The following is a 6819-nucleotide window of genomic DNA, read 5'->3' on the forward strand; positions in this document are numbered from 1 at the left end:
GATTGAAGGTTTAGAAAGTCGCTAAATTCTTGTTATCTTTGTGTTTATTGTGTTGTAGAAGCATAAACCTCTAGAGTTGATGTTCACTACTTTAATTTATGTTTTCAACTTAAGTTGTATTCACAATTTTCATGAAAGTTTTTTTTTGTTTATTAGATATTGTAATTCTAATATGCACTGGATTCTTGAGATTGGTTTGATTGTTGGATGTCGGGTTACAAACGAATCAAGTCAGACTCAAGTCATTTGTATATAGGTTTATGAGCTCGTCGAGCTATGCAAAATTACATAAATACCCCTAATTGTATACCTAATTACTAAATTAGAAACTAAATATTAAGTTCCAAATTTCCAAGAAACACAAGACGTAAACGTAACTTCTATTCTTCTTCTCCATGTTCCTCATTCCTCATTCTCCCAAATCAAAAGCAAATCCTAGCCACTGCCACCGTCACCAGTAGTCAGCCGCTGCCACCACCACCACCATTGCCATCTTTCAATTGAAAACCACCTTTCTCCTCGAGTCCCCGTTTGTTGGCTAACTTTAGAAGCAGCTGCGGTAGGCATTTCATTAGCTCCATTGGCGAAGGTCAAGCGAATAGGAGCTATTGTGCGGTTACCCATCACTCATCTTCCTTTATTTTCTATTTATGTTGTTCTATAATGACTCTTGGTGGTAGAATAAAAATGACCAGTAATAATCTTAGCTTGTGTCACAATAATAATTCTATTTACGCATGACTCTAGTTGCAATGCTAGCTACTACTTTCTTTTTTTCAGCTATCCAGTTCATAGACTTGTAGCTCAACAATTTGTCCTAATTACTTCTTGAATGCTTTAATACTTTACACGACATGGCCTATTTGTATTCTAAATTGGAAGCGACAACGGTAGTGTTTTACTTTTCCTTCAAATGCATTTTATGGATTAGTCCTTAGGAGCATAACTCAACATGGCTTTACTATTATTCAATAATATTATTGCTATTCATTTTTTTTCTTTGATTTCTATTGTGCCATTCCTTGTCCTGTATTTCCATAAAATTAGTCAACTTTCATTACTATCACTATTTCATCTAATTTTGGTAAACTAGCTGGATGTATTGATGCAATACAGTATATAATAATTATTTAATAATCTAGAACCTTTAACTTGGAAATTTCCCTTGTTTGAAATTTCTTTATGTGTTTTACTTCAATTGTTTAATTCAAACCAGATTTGTTCCAAAGACTAAAACTCGAACCTGATCCTATGTTGATAGTTGCATGTATTAGTCTCCCCTTTAATTAACTCTTACTACTAATCTTTTTTATTTTTTCATGCAACGTAGGTGGTTTAGTTCATATTTTAAAGTATCAGGTGCTAACAATTTGATGTAACCAAGAATACTAAACAATATGTCCAAGTTCCTTGTTTGATTTTATTGTACACTTTTGGGAAGAATTTTCTCAAAAATGGAGTCTTGTTTCATTTTGTTGGTTCAGGGATATGTATTTATGTATATACATACACAGATACACATACATGTATATACATACATACATTCATACATGTTTGTAGATATATACTTGTTTCTTTTGTCTCCTCTATCTTTTTGTCATATTTTTCATCTCTGTCATTGTCATATCAAAATTAAATTTTTTCTTATACATACACACACACACACACACACACACATATACAAACATAATTACATATGGGCGCACGCACATGCACACACACACACACATATATATGTATATAAACATATCCCTATGTTTTTTAGTTTGTAAATTTCAATAAGTTGCAAATTTTAGAAGGTATAAAGTTTTAGTTATTCAAAATACTCCTACGTAGGATTAACATACAAACTTTCTTATGTATAAAGTTTGTGGAAACAAATCACAACACTCATTGTTGACACCAAAATTTTAATTTTCATTTGTGCTCCTTATTTTTTTGCTAAAATATTTATTTGCCTATTGATTATTTATTTCACATATGCTAATGTGAGTTTTGCCTATTGAAAGAAAAGGGAAGAAAAGGAAAAATCCAAACAAAACTCACACATCCTAATCATTTCTTTTTCAACTAATATACTATTAACCTAACCTTATACTCCACCTCCCATCCCTCTTCTTCTTTATTTTTGTACAAAATTCATCATCTCACATACCAACTTCATTGACTTCCTCTCTCTCTTACTCAAGAATAAGAAAAAAAACAACGCACACACACACTCTCTCATACGGACTCTTTCTTTCAATTCACTCTACACACACAACATTGCACCACACACATTCTCTTCAATTCCCCTACAACTCTCCGCTCTCAATCTCACAAACACACACTAATCAACACAAACTCTCCCAAGACACACACACACAGCTCTTGAGTCTCTCTTCTCTAGTGACACACATGACAAAAAGGGGCGTTATTGCAAGAGAAAGGAGCAAAGGAGTCGTGTGGAACCACAAATCTCTTCATCAACTTCTCCATACTTGGGTAGGAAAGTTACTAATTGAGGTCATCTCTCACTTGGCATAATTGTCTATTGATGTTTCTTGTTTCTTTCTTGGTAAAAATTTGAAGCTTTTCTACTTTGGATGATTAAGTAGTATATGATGAATACTTGACTACAAAATTTGTATTTGGCTCTGGAAGTTTGCGAATGACTATACTTGGCTAGTTAAATTGCTTATGAGTTTCATGATGATGCTTAGTATTTAATTTTCAGTTTCAAAGCTTGGAAACAACAAATGGTTTTCATAAAAAAAAAATTTTCATATGAAGTTATGATTTGTGGCTGTTTTTTGTAGATTGAGTGGTTGTTTTGAGTTTTCCATATTGTAAGGAGCATGTTGGTGCATTTTTTTGTAATTTATTGGATTTGATTCTAGTGATTTTGGAAGAGAGAAATCGAATTGTTTTTTTGTCAATTTCATCACTTTTTAATCATTTTTTTTTTGTAAAAACTAAGGTTGACATGTGATCTATGCAAAAAATGGAGTTCGGAGTGGTATTTTGGTGCATTTTGACGACCAGTAGCCGGCAGTGATCTGGTGACGGCGCCACTACCAGCGTTGCCATGGCTGCCGATAAGAAGTTGTAGGTGTGGCTTAAGGTGAGGAAGAAGAGGAAAAAGAAAAAAAAAAGGGAAAAGAAAAGAAAAAGGAAGAGAAAAAGAGAGGAGTGGGCTTGTGTTTACATTTTGGTGTGGGTTCATAGTTGGGATTTGGGGTGTTAAAAGTACATAAGTTTATTGTTTTTAGTCAACTTGGGCTTTTTATTAGGCCAATTCATTTTTAATAAAATAATTTGCATTTGTTTCTACCCACATATTAAAATGGTCCAAAATTATTTTGATTGTATTTTCGTCAAATCAAAAATCAAATTTTGCAATTTAGCTCCCAAACTTTTAAGTAAATTTATTATAGACCAAAAACTTTAGATTTATTTCATTTAGGCCCTTATTTTAATTATATTTTGACCCATAAACTTTATTTTTATTGAATTTTGATCCTTAATCTTTTCTAAAATTATATTTTTGGCCCCAAAACTTTCTAATTTTATAATTTAGTCCCTAGTGGCCTTTTGATTTCTCAATTATAATTGTTTTTTTTCTTTAATTGCTAATTATGTTATTCTTGAGTGCATTTAACTTGTAATTTTGGGATTTTTAAGTTTCTTTGTGTGTTTGACATGAAAATGAGAATTTAGTACATTTTTTATATTCTCTTTTAAAGTATCTTGGATTAATCTTCTAGCTGATTTTTGAGCATGAATAGAGTAATCTTCTCTCATTATAGTCCACTTCTTCAAAAGTGAGGTACATGCATTACCCTCTAAATTTCGATTACTTTTATATGCTCCTACATGCTTTTACGTGTTTATATATTTATGTGTTTTTCTTTATTTATTCATTTTAAGTTTCTATTCATTTTTTATGTTTATTGAATTTATACTTTATAACTATTTGAAGAGTATTCAAATACCTAAGGTGTAATAGATAGGTTATATTTTCCTTTTCACAAAAAATTGTAATTAGATAGACAATTATAATAAATAGATTAGATAGGTTTATCTTCCATATTTCCCCATTTTATATTGTAGTTAGGTCACTCTAATTGTAATTGATAGGTTAGATATGTTTTTTTTTTCTCTTGTGCTCCCCTATTTTAGATTGTAATTAAGTTCCCCGACTTAATAGATAAGTTTTGTATGTTTATGTAGTTTATGTGTTTTACTTCTTTTCCTTAAGATTTGGCATCTTGATATTATACTTATGTGCTATGTGTGCTATGTGTTAATATGTATTTATTTGTTTTAATTATGTTTTATTGTTATAAATAATAAGTGTATGATGTCACCACGCTAGTCCAATGCTAGTTGTGGCTTTTTCTTACTTCCTTACTAGTCCAATACTAGTGAGAATCTATAGAAATGGACTAGTTCAATGCTAGACCTGTAGGCTCTATCCATGTGTTAGATTCATTCTTTGTGTCATTCATTACATTTTCATGCATTTTTTTTATTTTAAGCTATTTTTCTCATTTGTATGATATTTTCTCTTATATTATCCCCTTATCCTTATATGCGTGAATCATATCATTTAAATTTACATTTCATTTGGAAAATTAGAAAAGTAAGTTAGTTCATTTGCTTACCTAGGTTAGAAGAGTCATCTTTCGAATATGGAAAATGGGCGAGTTTGGTTTTCTTAACATTAATCCACTACTACCCCTCTATAAGAAGAAAATTGTGTCAAGAGTTTTAGGGTTTGTTTGGCAACTAAGTTTTTGACCAAATTTGTCTCTTACCAATTTTTCAACAAATTTAACTATAGTAATGTCAAAAAAATTTTCAAAATTTTTAACTACTCACTTCAAAATATCTAAAACATACAAAAAAAAAAATTTTCCTTCATCTTTTCTTCTTCTTCCTTTCCCATATCAACCCACCACCACCTCCGATCACCTCTTCCAATGCTCGCCATCCCTTCGAGCGCTGACACTGGCGCCGACTTAGGTAAGTTTTTTTTCTCTCTCTTCTCCCTCTCCCTTTACCTCTTCTTCTTCCTCCCTCTCCTCCTCCCCTCCCCTCTTCCCCGCCACCTCTCTCCCCCTCACCCTTCCCGTCCCCCTCCCCCTCTTTCTTATCAGGGGAGGGTGGCGGGGGAGGAAGAGAGGGGAGAGAGGTGGCGAGGAAAAGGAGAGAAGAGGGGGAGAGAGGAAAAAGGAAAAAAAAAATCTCTATTGCTGCCGGCAAGGGGAGGGAAAGGGAGAGAGAGAGAGAGAGAAAAATGCAAAAAAAAAAAAATTTGTTGTTGCTGTTGTAACTTTTGGCGGGGAGAGGGAGAGATGGCGGGGGAGGGAGAGGGGGAGGGGGAAGACAGAAGAAAAAGAGAGGAAAGAAAAGGAAAAAGAAAGAAAAAAGAAAGAGAAAAGGAAAGAAAAAAAAAATTCCATCTTAAGAATTTTTTCTATAACTTTTACAGTAAGATATAATAAAGTTTTAGACAAACACCCAAAAAACTCATTTGCCAAATGGGTTATTAGTTTCCAATATCCATTATGTTGCATCTATTTTCTTTGGCTACTTATACCTACATATATAAGATTTAATTTCTCTTTCTTTGAGTCTCATCTTTGCATACTTGTGACCCCTTCAAGAGATTATCTTGGATTTCGCAATTAATGTGACTAGTACTAACTAGGCCTTGAAGGGACATTTTGTCCCTCCCCATATCCCCTTTAAATTTAAATTTGCATTCATATTGGAAACATCCAAATGTGATAAGTTTAATAGTTAGATTACAAAAATTTTAACTAAACTACGCAACTAGTCTAAACTAAGTTGAAAGGGTGCCTTAGGTTTAAATCAATTAGACATTTGCTTTCCCCTTTTTCAACGTGGTTTTTGAACTTATTTTCTCTCGTTTTCAAAAATTTAGAGTTGTCTAAAAAGGATTTGTATTTTATTTTATTTTTGTCAAAAATCATTTTTGAGTGATTTGGTGCATCTAAATCATTTTTATACCATGTGATGACTTCCTTTTTCTTAAAAATTCTTTTTTAGACTAAAATTTGGACTCAAACTATCACATTTTTTAAAGTTCCATTTTAGATCCTTTTTTACTTATGTTTCTAAAATGAAAAAAGAAATTTTAAATACCTTTTTATTGTGAAAAATGGGGCGTGACACTCATGCCAAGACAGAGATAGTAAAGATTCATTATACTGCTTTCTTTTGTCTCCCCATCTTTTTTGTTATTCTTTTTCATCTTTGTGTCCTTCATTATTAGTACTACAAAGAGAGAAACCAGTAATGACGAACACAATACAATTAAAAGCCTGTCAAAAGGTATAATTAGCACAATTAGTTATTAAAAACTTCCATAGTATAATTAGTTATTAAATAAAATTATATCACTTGCCTCTTCCCCTAAAATATGATTATTAATTGTTAATTTGTTTATTTTCTTTAATTTCTTTTTATAAAATTGTCCTATACCAAATCATTAGTTTCCTTATAAAAGTATATAGTTAATATATAATTTTCTATAAAATTAGTATTGCTTTTAAGTAACGTGGCATGCATCTAGAACTATCATTATATACACTGACAGTGTAGAAAAAAATTAATCCTTTTTCTTTTAACCGAATGTCTTATAATAAACCTAGAAAAAATGTCGTATAATTAACAAAATAATTCCTAATTTTCTTGATCACTTTAACTTTAAAATATGAAGTAAAGTAACACTATACTATGTACATAGGAAATCAAAGACAAACAAAAGAATATTTAACTATTATACAAATTAAAGAAGTTTTGAACACA

This window comes from Coffea arabica, chromosome 2c (assembly GCF_036785885.1).
Source record: "Coffea arabica cultivar ET-39 chromosome 2c, Coffea Arabica ET-39 HiFi, whole genome shotgun sequence".
In the NCBI taxonomy this organism is placed as follows: domain Eukaryota; kingdom Viridiplantae; phylum Streptophyta; class Magnoliopsida; order Gentianales; family Rubiaceae; genus Coffea; species Coffea arabica.